The sequence below is a fragment of the Protopterus annectens genome, chromosome 11.part0, assembly GCF_019279795.1.
Source record: "Protopterus annectens isolate FY-2018-M chromosome 11.part0, PAN1.0, whole genome shotgun sequence".
NCBI classification, from domain to species: domain Eukaryota; kingdom Metazoa; phylum Chordata; order Ceratodontiformes; family Protopteridae; genus Protopterus; species Protopterus annectens.
This window is the reverse complement of record NC_056745.1, coordinates 1,125,393,409-1,125,414,321: the sequence shown is the minus strand read 5'-3', so window position 1 is coordinate 1,125,414,321 and position 20,913 is coordinate 1,125,393,409. Positions and strand designations below refer to the sequence as shown.

Below are 20,913 nucleotides of genomic sequence, written 5' to 3'. Positions count from 1 at the left end.
TTCTGAGATTATTAATAGCACAAATGGTGCATCTCTTGGCCCAGTCCTGGGTCCCCTGTGTTTCCCTTTTGTAAATGATCACCCTTTTCATCTGGAGCTCCTATTTCATGTGGACTTTTATCAGCTACATTATTTATGTACATGATTTAATCATCACTAATGCTAAAAAGACCTCAGGGGCTCTGTAAAACATGCCATGAATACATTTCAGCATTATTGGCTTGTTCTTAATATGCTGGCCATTTATACTCAAAAAAAAAAAAAAAAATCAAAGGTTATGATTCAAACCCAAGATAGACTTCCCCAACTACCCCAATAACATTTCCAAATCCTGATGGTATTTGAATTTCCAAGTAAGTTACCATGAAACAAAAGTGTTTGGGGAACTTGCTCGACTAGGAAATTGATTTTCAAAAGATTGTTGGGTAGTGAAACAGTACCTGGTGGCAGGAGGATAGCAAGTCTGGTACTCTTGTAGAAGGGAGGTAGACAGAAAACTGTAACCACGTTAGCCTCTATATACTGCAGGTCAAATAATGAAGAAAAATCCAAAGAAAACGGCTGGTGGCTTTTCTACAGGATAGCATTCTTCATAACAATAATTGGCATTAGTTGTGACAAAAAGTAAGTAAGTAATAATCAGTTTTATGATTAGATTACAAGAGAACTGCCTGGATTTCAGCAAGATCTTTGTGTCGCACATGCAGCTGCTAGGAAAATTGCAGGGTTTCATAGGTTTATAGGTCAACACTAGGCCATCAATCTGCAGACTGTTACAAGATTAGCCAATATCCAAAGGTCAGAATCAAACCCTGTATATAAAGACCTTAATCGTTATGCCAAATTAAGTCGACTGCTACATGGCTGGAAGATAAGGGTTTTAGTGAGAGTTTTATTCTCAGGATTAAGGAAATTGACAAGTAGTATAAAAAAAGTGTAAGAAACTTGTGTGTGGAAGATTTTCAATCCATATATATCTAGTTAATCACTGTGTATTATTCAGATCAGATAATGGTAGTAGTGAACTTAAACTCGTCCGAAGTAAAAACATAAATAAATAATGTATAATATGAAATATTACACAGAATTAATAAGTATTCAGAAGTAATCCAAGCAGGGTAGGCAGTCTGTTTCCAGTTGAAAATCCTTTATTAGGTACACAGACAAGTGATCCAAGTAAAACAAAAATAACAGTAATAGTTTCCTTACAAGCTTTCTACCTACACATGCATATATATATATATATATATATATATATATATATATATACTTTTTATCAGGCAAGGGAGTGGTTTATTGTGCTGTAAAACAAAGTGTTATTGGTATACCTGTTAAATTCACATCCCTTCCTCCATCAGTGTGACATTCGAGCTGGTCCTGCCCTACTTAGTAGCTGTCATAATACTATAACCCATAAGTACTTTAAATAAAATGAATAATGATGTAGTACCATTTATTTAACCAGATTATTAAGTCTGTGATTTTATCCAAGATAATATACTACATGGCTGGAAATATATAAACCTTAAACCATATGGCAGTCTAAAAATATATATAAATATATACATATACACCTTGCATGCCAAAAAATCCATTGTAAAAATTACATTCTATTTCCATAACCTGTTAACATAGATCGCTTTCGTCCTTCTAGACTTCGTCTGTGTGCAAGAACCAAAAAAATTGTCTACAAAAATATTGTTGTATAATTAGTTAGTATTGTTATTACACATCATTTTGAATAAAGTGGAAAAAAGAATAAGAAAAAAATGTATGATGGTAGAAACAAAACATGCATTTCAATTAAAAATGATTTAACATGGTATTTAAAACCAACTTGAAGAATAAAATAAAATAAAATTAGTCATGTAAGCAATGTGGCAATTTTCTAAGTTCCAGTACACTTAAGTGAACAGTAGTAGTTTAGTTCAGAGTTCCTAAAAGAGTTCAGCTTTAATTGTCACGAGTTCACGTTTCTCCAGCATGTTTGGGATATCTCCTTCAGGATCACCCATGTCTACGTGATTCAATATGTAGAACTTAAAACCAGTGTGTCTTTTATGAAGTGCAAGGTGTTTGGCTAGTGCATTATTTTTTAAAACCAGAGCGAATTTCTGCCACATGACATGAAATCCTATGTTTAAGTTTGTTTACAGTCTTGCCCACATAAAATGTATCACATTCATTGGACTGTGCCCTGTATATTACTTTTGTAGTGTTAGTCACCCCCTGCACTGGTCTTAATGATTTTCTTTAAATAAGGGCAATAAAAACTATCCATTGCTGTATAAATATACAAAATGTACAATTAGCTTTATGTCTTTTAGTGTTTCTCTCATATAGTCTAGGTTTAAATTCAACAAAATGTCTACTGTTCCTGGCCTTCCTGTAAACAAAGAATGGGGCTTCACCTAAGATGTTAATTAGAAAAGGGTTTTTTGTGACAATGGCCCAGTTTTCTTCAGTAGCATTTTTGATACTGTGATAATCCAAAGTGTATGCCAGGATACAGCTATTTTTGCAATTGGTATTCTCTGTGGAATTTCTTAATATTCTCCTACTAGGGAGGTTGAGTGAAGGTGCTTCAGTCCTTTTCAGTTCTACAGTGTGTTCCAGGATGCTTTTTAACATCTGACTGTCATAGTCTCTCACTAGAAAATCATTCTCTAAGTTGTTCAGGTTTCTCAAAAATGGTTCCATCTCTGTGGTAATTCCAACTAATCTATAGCTCTGGGACTTCACCACATTATACTTGGTTTTTGCAGGATGCAGACTTTTACTGTGGAGTAATAAGTTAACACTTGTTGGTTTTCTAAATAGATCAATGGTGATTCTGTTATGGTTGGTGTTCTTGGAAATATGCATATCTAAGAAAGTGGTTGAAGTATAGCTATGGGAAGAGATAAACTTCAGGAAGGGGGTGTTTGATTGAGGTTAGTGATAAAATCTCCAAGCTGCAAGTTGTCACCTTCCCACACAATAAGGATGTCTTCACTATAACGTAAATAGCATGTGATACGCTGTATGTTGTCTGTGTTGTTTAACACAAAGTCCTCCTCCCACTTACCAGGGCTATGTTAGCTATGCTGGGAGCCATGGCAGTCCCCATTGCTATACCAGTTTTTTGTTTGTAGTGTTTGCCATTGAAAGTAAATAAATTAAAGTCCAGTGCAAGATTAATGAGCTTGCTTAACTTTTGCAGTTGTGCCTGTGTACCTTGATTATGTTTCTTAAAAGATTCCATAGCTGCTGTTATACAATAATTGTGAGGGAGCACTGTGTACAAGGATTTCACATCGATAGTTAATAAAATATTGCCAGCTTCCACTGTAATGTTTTTTATTTTCCTCAAAAAATCCATTGAATGTCTTATGTAGGACTTATTCTTTTCTGCTAAAGGTTTCAGCAAGTAATCAAGGTAAATGGCTGTGGCTTCAGTAAGGGAACCTCCACTTGCTACCACCGGTCTATAAGGTGGGTCTTCTCTGTTCTTGTGTGGCTTTGGTATTCCAAAAAAGTAAGATAAACATGGGCATGGGCTCCATAAATAATTATAAAGATTTTCAGTAATAAGTTTTTCTTCCCATAATGTAGTAAGAGTAGTGTTCCATAAATCATATGCTCTTTTTATGTCATCCATGGTAAATAACTCATAAAATCTGTTATCCTCCAGCATGTTCTCTTTTATCTTTGGTTGTAGATAGCAGCATCAGTCACAAGTATACCTCTTCCCTTGTCTGCCTTCATTATGTGCCTGGATTTATCATTGCCTAGCTCGATCAATGCTTTCTTTCTTCCTGTGTTAAGTTATAAGGTTTTTTCTTAGGAGGTTTTTTAAGTAGTTTCTTGATATCCATCTCACATTTCACTTCGAAAGCAGCTACTGTTTGATGTAGTAGTTGACAATAGCTGCTAGGCCTTTTTATAGTTTCATCAGTAGGCTTATTTTCAATGTCATTAATTTTGACATGAAACTGTACCCTTAAATTGGGCTTCCTCACAAGCATTTTAAGTTCTGTCAATACCTGAGCTTACCTTATTCCTGCAGCGTGGTACAAAAGTAGTCCTTTGGACAATACACTTTTTTTTTTTTTTTTTATCTTCACTAAGTGCTTTAACAGAGTGGTTCCAGATGAGTGGAGCACCTGTTATTGTGGCTGGTTCCTCCATCTGAGCCTGGGATCTCGGTTGTAGTTTGGGGGGTTCCAGTCAGGATTGCCCAGGTATTGTATTTCCCTCACCCCTGTCTACTGTTTGGTTCTCCTGTCTCCCTGGAGGTTCATGGATAGGGTCTGAGACCTCTGGAATTCCTCCTGTGCTTTCTGGAATCTTGGTGAGTTGTAGTAGTATTCCTCTCTGTGGTTCTGGTGGGGAGAACCAGGTAAGAGGGACAAGCTCTGGTGGTGGTCATTCTTGTTCTGGTACTGGTTCTTGCTTTGGTATTGGTGTGGTGGTTAGTGTCTGTGCTGTCGATATTGGTCTTCCCGAAGAAACTGGTCTCTGTGAAGGTGCTGCTGCTACTGGTAAATGGATTATCCATGGTCCCAGCTGTCCTGGTAGCCCTGTAATTCGTCCTGCAGAACTCTGTCAGTTCTAATTGCATCTGTGGATTATGTTTGTGTCCTGATCCATCTGTGATGTCAAAGGGTTCTATGGAGTGCTGATAGCCAGAGGGGATTGGGATGGTGGGGAATGAGATGAGGGGGGCAGCCTCCTGGTGGCCTTGTATTTTGCCCCTGTCTGGTTTTGTGCGAGGATCTCTCCTGGAAAAATCCCATTGAGGCCTTCTGGCCCGCTTATACTTTCTCCATGACAAAAAACCACACCAGCCTCAAGTCCACCACAAATGTCCAAAAAATATACCAACAAAAGAAGCAGTCGAAGAAAGGTTATACTTTCCCCTATATCCCCTGTTATAACTAAAACCTTTCCTGTTGTCGTTGTTATTATTGTATCTCCTAGTAAGTCTCCCAGGATCATTTTTGTCCAGTTGATCTCATTTATTTTTTATTAATGTTTCTTCCTTTAATGGACTGCTCATATCCTTTCACTCTTTCTTTAAGTAGCTCAAATTTAGCATCTCATATCCTTTCACTCTTTCTTTAAGCAGCTCAAATTTAGCATCTAGGTCATTGTGATTCTCACTTTCCAATGTTGTTTTTAAAGATATGATATCAGCCTTTGTAGCTTCCTGCACACTATGGTTGTGTCTTAATAGCAGACAAATAAGTTTGTAGCTGGAATCCTCTGAAGTATCTCCCCATATTTTAGAAAGTGAATCATCCATACTTTTCCACATTGGTCTTTTGTTCAGTCCAAGTCCCCTGGGTAGTCTCTTCTTATCCATACTTTGTTGTAAATAAATGTGCTCCCAGTAGAGACTCTGCATGCATTTCAGTTGCTTCTCTAGTTTAGAAGTAGTCTCTGAATTCATGTTTTCTGGGCCCCATCTTCTCTGTCCATTTTCTGTTTCCAGCCATGTAGTATATTATCTTGGATAAAATCACAGACTTAATAATCTGGTTAAATAAGAGGTATTGCATCATTATTAATTTTATTTAAAGTACATAAGGGTTATATTATTATGACAACTACTAAGTAGGGCAGGACCAGCTCGAATGTCACACTGATGGGGGAAGGGATGTGAATTTAACATGTATACCAAAAACACTTTGTTTTACAGCACAATAAACCAATCCCTTGCCTGATAAAAAGTATGTGTGTGTGTGTGTATATATATATATATATATATATATATATATATAAGTTAGGTTGTGAGGAAACTATTACTCTGTTATTTTTGTTTTACTTGGGTTGTTTGTCTGTGTACTTAATTAAGGATTTACGATTGGAAACAGACTGCCTACGCTGCTTAGATTACTTTTGAATACTTATTAATTCTGTATAATATTTCAGATTGTATATTTTGTATTATTTTATTGACTTAGGAATAGTTTGTTTGCTGCTACTTCTACCATTATCTGATCTGATTAATATACAGTAATTAACTAGATATGTACGGATTGAAAATGTTCCACACAGAGAAGTTTCTTACACTGTTTTGTTTTTGGACCCACTATACTTGTTTAGTGGGTTGTTTGAGACTTTGGGGATACCACGGAGATTACTTGCATTTTGAAATTGACAAATGGAGTACAACAAGGGCCAGTCTTAGATTCAGTACTCTCCACTGTGTTCATTTTAGATAAATCTGATTAAACAAGGAGCGGGATTAAAGTTCTTAGTTATAAGGTATTTGGGTCTTTAAGGGTGATACTGCTGCTACTGTTGATGTGTCATGTGACCTTGCAATGTTCTTCATATGATCACTGCTGCAGTAGCCAAAGCCACATGGTTATATCCTGCAGTAGGATATAACAGCCAGCCAGCTTCCAAAGCTGTAGGGTACCTTTCTTGCACACAGACTGTTAGCTTCTCTTTTCCATCTTTCTTCAGCCTCCCTCCCTCCATCCCCCATCCCCCCTTCTGTTTCATGGAAGACTTCTTTATAGGCTGCTGGTATGAACTTTAGGTGTTTAAAACACAGATTTTCACACTGTTAAAGCTCCAGATTAGGTTGCCTTATCACATTCATTTTCTGTTTTGTCTGCCTCTTTATCTATGTGATGTTTAATTTATGGACATTTTGGATTGGGTTGTTGGTGCATAGTGGGCAAACTCAATTTGAGGTAATGTTAGGGTTTGGAGGAGATTACAGATAAAGGGAGGAGTTTGAGCTACAGATTCTAAGTCTGGAAAGTGGCCGTAGTTGGATCAAAGGAAGGATATGACACCTATTGTTTCAGTAAGGACAGAAAGAGGTAACACAGATGCAGCATCATGGTGAGTACGTAACTTTTTTGTTTATTCCCTGGGGGGGGGGGGGTTCACTCAGACTTCAGTCATTGCAAGGGAATACCCTAGGATTCTGGATCACTTGACATCTGTGTTTCTCATGATACCTCTTGTAAGACTCCACATGAAAAAGATACAATGGTATCTGAAGTCTCTCTGGTCAAAGCACCAACACCTGTTATCTTTTTAGATTCCGGTTCTGGGATTTTTGAGAAGGAGCACTTAGTGAAAACATCAGTTATCTCTAAATCCAGGTCTTCCCTTCTTTCCCCTTGCTCCAAAGCAGTCAGTTACCACAGACGCCTCTAACTTTGATTGGGGAGCAATGTCAAGAGTTGTAAAAGTGCAAGGTATCTGAGACGACAAAGACAGACACAAGAACATAAACATAAAAAAGATGCTCGCATGATCAAGGTGCTCAACTCTCTGAATCTCCATTGGCCACTAAGACCTCTTCAACTTGTTATAGCCAATACCACAGTAATGTGTTACATAAACAAGGGGTGCCATGTCTTTACTGTCCCTTTGCAGACTAAATATGTTAGCATGGGATATAACTTTACAGCACAGTGTCACTGTAGGCATCTTACATTCTGTCAGTGCAAAACTGTGTAGCAGACAAGCTGAGCAAGACCAATGCAATACAAATTAAAACTAGATCAGGGGGTCTTCAAGAATTTGATCCGTCTGTTGGGAATTCATCAGGTAGACCTTTTTGCCTCCTGTTTAAAGAAACAAATGCCAAAATGTTCTTCAGGGCTCTATGCAAGTTGGAGTGGAAGACAGATGCCTTTTCTTTTCCTTCCAACAGAAATGTTCCCGTATACTTGCCCCACCCTTTCCACTGATTCAAAATGAATCCCACAAGATCATTTTGGTGACTCCCTTCTGGCTGAAGTAACAATGGTTTTCCCTTCTTTTGCATTTGACCAGGAGCAATAAGCACAAGCTGTCGCACAGATTGAATTTAACGACACAAGAACAGGAATGTTTGATGCATCCCAACCCCAAACAAACTTAACTGACTGCCTGGATGATAAGTTCTTAATATATTTTAGGCACTTACTTTCTGAAGACATGCAACAGGTACTGGAGGCAAGAAAGCCTGCTACTAGAAAATCATATGTAAGGGAAACCAACACTAATTCAAGGCTAGGTTTTCTGTAGTTTTACAGTGTTTGTTTTTCATTACTGTCTTGTGGCTGTCTTACTCCTCTGTCAGCGTTTTATTTGTCTCCATCAGACAACTCTGGTGCTATCTTGACAAAACAAAATCTTTCATAACTTCCAATCAGTTAATTTCTTGTGAAGATAAGAAAAACGGACATCCTGTGCCAAAGCAGACAGTTTCCAAATAGTTTTCTCAGACTTTTACCTTTTGTTATTCTCACCATAATAAAACTATTTCAGGCAAGGTCAAGCCACACCCTAACCAGGCCTTGGATTTATGTATGGCTTTTTGGAAAGGGTTGGACTATAAAAGTATTCTAGAAGTAGCAACTTGGTCCTCTGTGCATACTTGTAGAAAGCACTTCATGTCTAGGACAGGCTTTGCTAGAACCATTCTCCAGGGCCTCCTTGACCCTTCCACGTCCCAGTTGTTTTAAGCTATGGTAATCTACCCATTTAGCTTAGCTGACAGCAGCAGATTGTTATGAAGAGTATTGTTTAGTAGTGTAAGTAAACTTAACCATAACAGTAGATGTTCGAATGATCACTGCTGAGATAGCTGTTCCCTCTCTTCAGCCTCCTAATATTTTTGGTGTGTATGTCAGAGTGTGATATGGATTTATCTTTTCTTTTTTCCTAGCAATTTCCTTTCAGGGCATAGGCTCCCTGTCTGTTAGCATGAAGGCACTAAAGGGCTTGGTACCAAAACTTGTCTTTTAGTGTGAGGATGGTACAGTTGGAGGCTTTTTTTTTTTTCATTGAGAGGGTTGTGGACCCGTGAGATAGAACATCAGCTTCTTTTCAGATGGCACAAAGGTAGGTGTATAAGTGAAAGATGGGAAAAATCTGGCCATGAACTTGGAAAAGATGTTTAGATGGGTAAAAATGTAGCAGGTGAGTTTAATTTAATTTGAGTCCTAGCTCTGGTGTGAGGTATCAGGTGAGGGCATATCTTTTGACAAAAGCGCAGGAAAGATGGTCATCAGGTGGTAGATTTCAAGAAACAAAGATGTAATGCTGTTTCTTTATTGGAATCTTATCAGTCCACATCTTGAATACTGAATATTGGCATGTACTTCTGAAGGCAATTGAGTAAAAGAGATGTCAAGCTGCTGGAAGAATTTTTCAGGGGAAGCCACCTGAAGATTGTGTGGGATAGAAGGGAAAAAAGTATGACTAGAGATTAGAGGAACTGAGGGAAATTTCCTCTCTAGAGACCAGGGAAGGGGTGATAATGTGATGTAAAGGAGGGGTCACCTTAAGAAGGAAAACGGTATGGAGATGGCAGAAGGGCAGATTGTAAGAATCATCTGATTACCACATCTGTGAAATAACTTACTCAAAGAAGAGGGTTGTAGATCCATGAAATCAAATTGGGTGGCATAGATACAATCCATAGAGGCATTCAAGCGGTCATTGAATGAATGGGGAAAAGGAGGCAGAAAGGGAGGAGGGGATAGAATGTTAAATTTACTAATAAAGTAGATGGCATAACAAGTATGCTTCTCCCAATCAAATATAGTGTAATTTGTACACAACGTTTCAGTAGAAAACAAGACTTAGTCCTACGGGATACAGTGTCCTTGTGAAAAAACAGATATTTTATTATGTTTAAGAAGGCAGGGGAAACAACAACATTTTGCACTAAAAATGATGCCAGCCCAAAATGAAACAAAGGAACATCCAATACAAACCCCAGACACTGAAGTTCAAAAAAGCACCTGTCATGTCACATGACACCATCCTGGAACCTTATGGGAGCAGTGTGTGTCCCAATGAAGAAACATTTTTCTGAACTTGGTGTGCTTGAGTATGCAGTGTTGAATTCACTGAGGCAGTAAATTGAACCTTTTCAGACATTTCAGTTAATCCACTTGCATTGAGGAATGCATCGGATTTTTTGAATCATGTCTTTCGAGTTTCTGCTAGATTTCTTTTTAGTAAAAAAAAACTCCAGGGGCTGGGAGTGGAGGTGTGATTGAACTTTTCTACTAATAATTGTGCATCTGTATTTCTAGACACAAACTGTGTCTAGAAACTGCAAACATATTTCTTCACTTCTGCAGGTATATTTCTTCACCTGTTGCAGGTATGTCACCATTTGTGTTACCATGTAACGTTTGGATGCTTAATAAATAATACATTAATACAGCAGTTGTGGTCTAAAGTCTATGAGGTGTGGATTCCAACTCATTTTTACAGAATTTGTGTACCACGTGACATGCAAATCACTGTAGCTCATACCTCTCAACTGTGTTTGATTTTGACTCTATCCCTTGTAACGCCTCCTAAAACTGCTGACTTTTGGAGAAAGGGTGATGAATTGCACTTAATGACTATAATTAGAGTTATAGACTTCTCTTACTTCAGAAAATGTATATTAACTTACATTATATTAACTTACATTTTCTTATTCTGTCAATGTCCCAAGTTATTAGTACTAATTTAAGTGTCCCTAATTATTTCTGGATTTGTCGCTGATTTGTTAAGAGCTCTGCTGTAGCAAGCTCATTAGCCTTAAAGCTATATACCCATATATAACAGCAACTACTGCACAAGTATCTGAACTTAGTTCATTTGTAAGACACAGATTTACTGCATCATGCACCTTAAATCCACTTAATTCTTTAGATGAGATCCTGTGGTAGAGTCTAAAATGCTATAAGATGGAAATCATTTAAAAGATGTCTTGCCACAAAGCAGTCTACTTGGTTTTTAGAACATCGAGGACTACATGGCAAATCTGGATAGAAACTTTATGGATTAATCATAGCTTGAACAAGTTGGAGAGTACTCATTTACCCAAACACGTTCAGTAGACAGTGGGTACTGGCAGATTTCCTTAAAGACATGAAGTAAAAAAAAAAATGTGTTTTCACACTCCCTGGCATGTTTCAGTTCAGAACTTGCCTATAATCACACTTTGTGATATATGTTTGAAAATTTATCTTTGTCACACTGTCATATATGACTGTATATCACAGTTCATAAATGTGCCTTTATCAAAATACATGTCTTGCACCATTTCAAAGTCGGCTTTTATTACATTTCATGGCTGGATTCAGGTCACTCTAATGGTGTCTTTCATGAAATACCTGCTGTATTTAAGTGGTAGATGAGATATTGCATCACATTTATTCGGTTTGTTTACTGGGCTAAGCTAACTGGTCCAAAGATAAAGAGGTTGCTTTTTTTATGGCAGCCCAGGGGAAAAAGCTCCACCGTGAGATGCATTAAACTCTCAGTTAACCAGCAGTGGGGATTGGTAGATGCCAGGTAATTGTAGTTTCTGGTTGTTTGAGCGTTACTATTAAAAAGAAGCCTGACTAATACCGTACCCTATACTTTGACTTGTTCTCAGGTTGGGGAGAGAGGGAATTTATTCTTATTTTCCTTTTTAAATCTCTAAAAACTTAAGGTATGTTTCTGCGGGGGAAAACAAAGTGCAACACATGAAAATTGTACTGTATTTCTTTGATTTTTTTTTTTGCCGGTTGCTTGAGTTCTGGTTAACTGAGAGTTTCATGTTGTAGATGGCACCAGAAACTGAGTTTGGTATTGTATCCCAATCATCTGTGTAATTTGAGGACTCTCCAAACAATCTTAATGTAGTCATTCTTGGGGCTGCCTGATTTCTGCAAAGGTTTAAATTATTTACTGATGTCTCTAGCACCAGTAGTGATGTGGTATGATCACAAAGGTCAACAAAGTAGATAATCTGATCACTTTATAAGCTGCAGATTGATGGATATGGATACAAGATATCTCATGGTGAAATGGCAGTGTCAAAATTAAATGGGCTATAGTGTATATTAAGTACTTGTAGGCTGTTCTATTGTGGTTGCTGTGGAGCATACCTCACTGGCATGGTTATACAGAATGAAGGATCATACTGACAAGATTATGCATTGGTAATTTACCTAACAAATGTTTGAGTAGCATGTATAAAACAAAAAAGGACTATACTTATTATTTTTTTTTTTTTTACAAGCCAGAGCAGTAAATCCCCAGAACTTAATCATCTTGTGTGCGCTGTGCAAGAAGTAAGTCAGAAAAATAACAGAAATCACTAACGTCTAATGAGCATGTGATTACTTTTTGAGATGGATGATTGAATGTATGCCACTGCAGCAACAGCAGTGGTACTGTCAGTATACTGGAACAGTTACCTGCTAGGAAGAGATATCTAGTAAAGACGATGAATCCACCCATCCACAACCCCTTTTTCCCATTTTTGCACATGGGGTCAGGGTGTCACTTCAGCTGTGAACAATCATCTAGAGCCAAGGTTTACACTGCCCGGTGGCTAGCCTTGCTGCAGTAGTCCTTTCACACCAAACACTCGCACACACACTCACACGAATGGACAATTTAGTCTGTCCAAGCCACCTACTTCATGTCTTTGGAATGTGGGAGGAAACCCACGCCAATACTGGGAGGACATGCAGACTCTGCACAGAAGGCACCCCGGCCGGGAATCAAGCTGGGGAGCCTCTTGCTGTGAGGCAACAACACTATCTGCTGTGCCGCTGTACCGCCCCTGCTACTGTGCTGCAAGGACAATGAATCACAGATGTAATATTATGCTTGTGAGCATATCAGTTAGAATGTGGGCTGTCATATTTTATTATATATTCAGTTGAATGAAGAACATTCCAGTATTCAGTGTATAATGTATTGAGGACATGGGCAAATGTGCTTTAAGCTTCTGCTTTAATGGCAGGAAATTCATATTTATTCTGGACATTGGTGACCAGCTGTTCTGCTTGGTGGTGATTTAGTTTCAGCTAGAAACTGTGTTTTGCAGAATTCAAACTTACCAGTTAAGCCTTGTTGCTGTATAATAGATTACTTGGCTGTTATATTCTGTTAGATTAAATGAGTCAGATTTGGGAGTGTTTTTGAAATGGATTAAACAGTATTTAAGAAAAACAGTACTTGGTGCAAATTACTTTGGAGTTAGTATTTCAATTTCATTATTTTATTACATGTTTTTGACTTGTATTTTAATTACATAAGGTTTTTTATTTTTGTTGTGCCGTGAATTCTCACTGTACAGCGTCTCGCTTGACTGTATCTCAGAATTTAAACCATGAGCATGGTTTGCAAGGTATTTTTTTTCCTTGACTTTGAGATTCAGCAAACTCATAATTCAAATTAGTTTGGCGGGCTTGACCCCATTTAAAAACATGACCTTCAAAGCCACATTTATGGATTAGCTTTTGAGATTATTCCTTGCAAGAGTTATTGTGTAGAAGTTAGAACCTGTTATTTTTTATTGAAGAAAATACTTTCAAACTGTTTTTTTCATGAGTTCAGTAATGTTGCTATTTATATCCAGAATAATTCAGTTTTTAAAAATATTTGTCTGTTTATTTGCACTTGTTTCCCAGGAAAGTCTGATTTGGTCAGAAAACCCCCTTGTTGGCAGAGGACTGGGGATCAAAAAATTAAATACAATGCATATGTAAGGTTCTAAGACATTTGACTGAATGTTTCTCTGACTGAAAGAGAAATCCATGACTACATTTGACTGAAAATGTATTTGAATCACAATTGATTGGAAACATTCTGTACAAATGTACTCAAAAGCTTTTTTGCAACAAGGCAAGCCCACCCAACACCCTCCCACACAATTCTGGAGAAAAGAAAGAACACCATCCACAGTAAGTCAGTGCAGGCACACAATCCTCCAGTGATCTAGGAGTACAGCATGATAGTGGGCATTGCCAAACCACACATACTCTTCTAGAATCACTTCCTTAACCACTGCTATTATCAAAACAACACCATAACATACTATCAGTTGTGATTCAGTCAAATGTGTTTTCAGTCAGTTTTGTTGGACTAGTGATTCAGTCAAATGCACATTCACTCAAATGACAAGGAATCAAACAGAGACATTGAGTAATAAACATAAGCGAAACGCAGAGTACAGTGTGACAGATGTACAGAGAATGTACAGTACAGTTAACATGCAGATAGTATGGAACAGTGTTATGGTCCAACATGTGACAGTAGCTTAAGGTGTAAACATAGTAAAAAAAAAAAAAAAGTACAGGTTATACGTATCTGTACTTTGTAATATGCAGCATGCAATGCCAAGAAACAAAAACATTATTTTAAGAGCAGAGAAGTTGTTAGAATATATGGAAGAAGATAAAGCTTGTGAAGGAAGAAATGCTTTAGCCTACAGGGAGTTACAGTGACACAACAATGAGTTCTGTAAGTAGGCTTTTATCCTGGATTTGAAAAGGTGTGCAGCATTGATCGGGCTTAGGGTAGTATGATTGTTGTACCAGATCTAGGAAATATAGTTGGAATAAAGTGTGTCACTATTGCAACTGTGAGAATTTTGTGAGCAAGTGGGTATTTGTCTTTGGAGCAGACATCTCTGGCAGATGAGTACCACACTGAAAGAAAGTTTTGTTTGGTTTGTAAAGTATTTTGTGAGCTACCTTTAGGTGAGTGCACCAAGTTGATTGAGAAGGTCTAACCAGTTGAGTTCTCTGATGACTATGCAGTAGTACCTTTTATTGGGAAGGTTTGTAGAAAATTTGGAGTCTTGAGTGCCTGTTTAAGATGGGAGCAACAAAGAGAAAACTAGGTAGCATGTATACATGTGCAGTGGCTTTGTGTCCTGCATCTGTTAGGATTTTGCACTATATAGAAGTATAAGTTTCTGTGATCCTTTTACTTCTTTCTGAATGTGAAGGTTCAAATTTTCATCTATAGTAACAGAGGAGTTTTGTATGGAGGATGATCTCTGTGTTGGTGGTTTTTGATGACAGTAAGGCGAAATTATCTTAATGTCTGAGTGCTTCCTAGGGGCAAATGGCATCCGTTTTGTTACTTTTGTGGGTGAGGGGGTTATGTAATAGGTGTGATTGTTCAAACCAGATTTTGGTGGAATAAATAGAACATTGAGTTATGTCATGCTATTCTGGAATTGTATTAGCAGTCTAAACATCAGTTGGCACAGTAGTTTACTATATTGAATACTAATTGTCTAAGGATGGATCTCTGTGTATATTAGTAGTAATGGGGTAGAAAAGCTTGACTGTTGATCCTTGGAGAATCATTGAAAAGTAAAAAGGATCTCTCTTTCCTTAATAGATAGTTCCAACGTAGAAAGGTCCTTTGCAAACTAATGTACGATGTCCTTCTGTTCTCATGTGGCAGTATTCATAACCTTTTGGTTAGCCTCCACCTAGCAACCTGAACATCTGGCCAGGATACAAAAGCTTTAGTCACTGCAAGGTACGTGGGATGTCTGACATTGTCCATAGGGTGCTTGGGCCATAAAAGTGATGTCTGCACATACCTTCTTCAGAAATTCTCTGCCGCCAGTCAAACTTCAGCTCATGCTGTCGTCTGGTCCTGCGATTTAAAGTTAAGAACCCGTTGGCGCCTTTTTCTTTTTCCATCACTGCATGCCTGCCCAGGTTCATGTCATCCAGAAAAGGAAAGTGTAGGTGTGAACGTCAGATCCTTCAGAGGGATGCCCATGATCTGTGTCTGTTCTGCCTAGGACCCAACCACGACCATAAGGCCTGCACGTTTTGTAAAGCCTTAGTCTCAAAAAATCTTCACAGCCGGCTGCATGTCCTTAATATCTGTCTAGAGAACCAACAACTCGAATATCTTGCTATTGCGATGGAAAGGCCGTCCGGCCATACCGCTAAGCCTCCAAAATATAAGCAAAAAAAGAGAGAATGTCAAGGGAAGAGGGCCTCACAAAGTAAGAAAGCAGTCCAAAGAGTAAAAACACAAAGTGAGGCTCACCACGACAATCAAAGCAGACCGTAAACTCTCTATTCCAAAAAAATCACAATCCAGTTTTAAAACTAAATGTTAAAAACTGTTTAAATACCACTTGTGAAGCAGCCAACCAGTAAAACATAGACATCAATTCGTAATCTCATTAACAATTTAAAGCTACAAGTACAAAAATGTTACCAACTTCAAAAATGACATATTTGTGATTTCTGAAATGTCTTCTATAGCTTGCATAATAACTTATGAAATATTAAAATATAATCATATAAAAATCTTATGAATTATATAAAAAATCTATTTAAAAGATATCTAAAAATATACGAATAAATATTTGTTTCAATACAATAACAGATCAAATAACTATAGAGGTGCATGACCAAGATATTAATGTGATAATGCATGGTCTGCTAGAAAGGGCAGAATAGAAACCTTCTCTTTCAGACCGTGACCTTTGTCAGCTTGGAGTCTGATAATCCATTTACCCCCTCTTGTTTTTCAGTATGTTTTTTAATATTTCCTAGTCTCTCTGTCTTATGCACTGTCTCTAGCACCATAAAGACAAATTTGTGTGTAATATCAGTTTGTACCACATGTTTTGCAAGTGCATTGGTTTCATTCATTTTATTTATTGCGTATATATGTTGTCTCACGCGCTCCCTAAGGGTCCTATTCGTATTGCCTACATAAAAACATTTACATTTTCCACACATTGCTAAGTAAACTAAATTCCTAGATTTGCAGTCACTATACTGACTAACAGTGTATTGTCAGTTGGTATCTGGATGTGTAAACACATTGCTGCTGGCCATATATGTACATTGATTGCAGTTATGACATGGAAAAGTCCCTTTCCTTACAGAATTAATTCATTTCTTCTTAAATACGTAAATTCACAAATACGTCATTTTTGAAGTTGGTAACATTTTTGTACTTTTATCTTTAAATTGTTAATGAGATTAATAATTGATGTCTATGTTTTACTGGTTGGCTGCTTCACAAGTGGTATTTAAACAGTTTTTAACATTTAGTTTTAAAACTGGATTGTGATTTTTTGGAATAAAGAGTTTTTTTTTTGGAATAAAGAGTTTAACGGTCTCCTTCAATTGTCGTGGTGAGCCTCACTTTGTGTTTTTACACTTTGGACTGCTTTCTTACTTTGTGAGGCCCTCAACCCTTGACAAGGGCAAAACGTAACCATAGTAATTAATTGATTGCTGAGTGCTGAACTTTGAGTGGTAGAATTGGTTGTTTTAGTAATGAATTAAAGTATTTAAGTGCTGTTGCTGTTTGAATGAACTGTCTGATGAAGCAATGGTTACCATTGCGAAAGCGCTCACCATTTTGTAGTAAAAAAGAAGATTTTACTTTGTCGTGGTTCAGCTTCTTTATTCCAGCTACTTTCCTACTGGGAACCTGTGTTTCAACATTTTCAACTTCTGGGATGGTTAGAATTTTTATATAATTCATAAGATTTTTATATGCTTATATTTTAATATGTCATAAGTTATTATGTAAGCTATAGAAGACATGTCAGAAATCACAAATACGTCATTTTGAAGTTGGTAACATTTTTGTGCTTGTAGCTTTAAATTGTTAATGAGATTACTAATTGATGTCCATGTTTTACTGGTTGGCTGCTTCACAAGTGATATTTAAACAGTTTTTAACATTTAGTTTTAAAACTGGATTGTGATTTTTTTTTTTTGGAATAAAGAGTTTAACGGTCTGCTTCGATTGTCGTGGTGTGCCTCACTTTGTATTTTTACACTTTGGACTCCAAAAAATAAGGCCAAAGTTACCACACCTGAGACTACTGCTGCACCTCTTCCCCTCAACGTTCCCCCTGTGGTCGAGGTATGCCTGGAAGAACATACGGAACCAGCCAACTCTGGTATAGCAGGTACCATTCTGGAGGCCGCAAAACCAAGCTCTGAAAGTACTTCCATTGAGGTAATGCAGATATTGGATGCCGATGACAAGGGGGAACCTCAGCTTGCTGCAGGCATCCAGACAGGTCCTTCCACCATTAGTGAGGCTTCTGAACCTAGGCCCTCCTTGGGGCATACACTCTCTAGGCCTATTTCTTTAAAAAAGAAACAAGAGAGCCAGACATGTGACTTCACCTCCTGAGAGCTTGCCTGCTTGGCGAGCTTTCTCTCATTGTTTGTTAAACGCTTCTCTGGCTGCCCCTAGGCCTCTGACTGTGCACTCTCTTACAATATAGGCTGAAGACTCTTCAAAACTCTCTTCAGAGAATTCTCTGTCTTATGCTTCACAAATGCCTTCCCCTCTAGCATATGCCTCCCCAGAGGGGGACTCTGCTGAGGGGGGATTCCCCTGAGGAGGAACTTACCTTTAGAGAAACGTCTCTTGGATGAAAGAATTTTTCAAATGGGACTCCACAGAAATATCTGAAGTCCAAAAGAGGTATTATGAACTCCAGCAAATGGATACCCCTTCAACTTCTGCCATTCCACCAGTCATATCAGCCTTCTTAGACGGCTTTTCTGCAGTTTCTAAAAATCCTGAATCCCAACCCCCTGCTTCCTAGAAGATCTGACAGATTTTATAAGGTCCCAGGAAGGACCATTTCTGTCTCTGCAGACAAACCTTCCAGACTGCTACCCTCTACCTCTGTCCTTTCTTCTGATAAGGACAGCAAAACTATGGAGAGAATTGGCAAGAAGATGTACACCTCTGCCACTTCGGCATTTAGGGCCATCAGCTACCAGGCATTTAGGGCCATCAGCTACCAGACACGTGTCCAAATACTCTCTGACTCTTTTGATTCAGGCTTCAGAGCTCTTGGATGACTTCCCTGATTCAGCTGCAAAGTCACAGATCTCTAATCTGATCTCCTTGTCCTCACAAGTGACAAGACACTCAGTAAAATGCATTTATGCTGCAGAGGCCTTGGCCAGATCTGCAGCCTCTGCCTCAGTGTTCAGAAGATGCTCCTGAATGAGGCTCCAACCCCTACCTGACAACATCAGGGCTAAACTTATAGATGCTCCCCTGGACGGTACTGCCTTGTTTGGGGCCCAAGTGGCAGAACTTTTGAAAACTCTTCAACAGAAGTAGAAAGAACTACAGGACTTGAAACATTTGTTTGTGTCACCAGTTCCTAAATTCCACAGACATTACCCTACTAAGACACAATTCATTAGAAGACATTCTGCTCCTTCTCTTCCTCCTGATAGGGCAAAAAGAGTTTGAGTAAGCAGTAGCCACCTTCCAGGCCTGCCCAGACACCAACCCAGTAACCTCCATTTAGGACAAGGCAGGTAGTTTGTAACTACCTGCGTCCTCCTCCTATCCTCTCCAGATCCTAGACCCTTTTCCCAGAGACTCCCTTTCTGGAAAAGCATTACCTCAGAGAAGTGGGTCTTATCAGTTATACAGTTATAAAAAAAGGTTACTTCATAACTTGGGCCATTCCTCCATCTTAAGAGGCATCCCATAACCACCAAAAGACCAGATGCCCCTATTCCAACTAGTCTTGGACAGCCTTCTCTTTCAAGGGACTGTCCAACTAGTCCCTGCATCAGAAAAGGGAAGGGGCTTTGACTCCAGACTTTTCCTGTTCCCAAGAAAGGACGGCCTGTGGAGACCCATCTTGGATCTCTCCCACCTCATCCCTTTTTTCAACTACCCACCTTCCGCATGCTCATGCTTCAAACTCTGTTTCCACTGCTAATGCCTCAGGCATTTTTGACCACCTTGGACATCAAAGATGCCTACCTGCATATCCCCATCCTGCCCAAATACTGGAAGTACTTAGCTTCTCTGTGGGTTCCTCGCATTTTCAATTCTGTGTTTTACCCTTTGGACTATCTGTTGCTCCAAAGGCATTCACCAAGTGTCTGGCTCCAGTAGTAGCCTATTGCAGGGTCCTGGGATACAGATTTTACAATACCTGGATGACCTCCTGATCCAGGCAGATTGTTACAGTACCCTCCAGAACCATCTCCAGACAGTCATTTCTGTTCTGCAGTCTCTGGATTTCCCCATCAACTTCCCCAAATCCAGCCTAAATCCCTCCCAAGACCAAGTCTTCCTGGGGTGCAGAATTGGAACAGATTTTATGATGGCATTCCTCCTACCCCAAAAGGTGAAAAGCCTGAAGGACTACCTGTTATCCATGCCCCTGCAATGACAGCAAGAGAACACCACAGACTCTTAGGGCATATGACTTTTATAATCCCCATGTTGCCACTGATGGGATTCCACATGAAGAACTTCAGTGGTACCTGAGGTTCACATGGGCCCATCACTCCCACCCCTTGAACCACACCATTCTCTTACTACCATGTCTAAGGAAGGAGATCCTTTGGTGGGTGGGTCAAGTCTCTCTGAACCCAGGACTTCCCTTACAACCCGTCCAGGAAATTTACACAGATGGTTCAGACCTGGGTTGGAGAACTGCTGTTGGCAGCTTGAAGGTGCAAGGCACATGGACAGACCACTCCAGGAGAGAACACATCAGCATCAGAGAAATGAGGGCTCTCATATTTGCACTGAGGGGCTTCCAAGGTAGGTTCATAGCCTAGTACCTACCTATGAATCTCTATTTGCCTGAAGGCATTTATAAGCCTAGCCAGAATGTGTTGGCTTTCACCACCCCTAAGATTAGTTCCCTGTGCCTCTGTCCAGCAGAGCCATTGAAGTGATCCCTGGGGTTAACTCTGTTTTCCATCCACTCGTCAAGGTTTCTCTTGAAGAGGGTTAGTGAGGAGCTCTGCCTAATGTAGACTGGAATCTTGTTCCAGAGCATGGGAAGTCTCTGGTACAGGAATCTATCCCTCCAGCATGTTGGTGAGGTTTAGATCCCTGGATTGTGTGGCTCGAGGGGATATGGTTTTCTTTAGGTGGAGCTTGTCCCATCAATTCTGGGATGGACATGGCCTTGTATGTCAGGCAGAGATCACCTCTGAGTAGGTGGTATGCAACCGAGTACAACTGGAGTTTCTTCAGTTGAGCTGCATAGGGCATCTGCTTGAGGCCAGTGATCCTCTTGGATAGGTGCTTCTGTGGTCTTTCCAGTTGTTGCAGGTGTCTTGTAAGGTACATCCCAAATGTGGTATTGTACTCTATGATGGGTCTGATGAG

At 39.0% G+C, this 20,913-nt stretch overlaps 1 protein-coding gene across 1 annotated transcript in view; it reads left to right on the top strand.

Moving 5' to 3' along the window:
- Positions 1–20,913, top strand: part of SLC37A3 (solute carrier family 37 member 3) — a 737,607-nt gene that overhangs the window by 568,867 nt on the left and 147,827 nt on the right. The window lies entirely within an intron of this gene.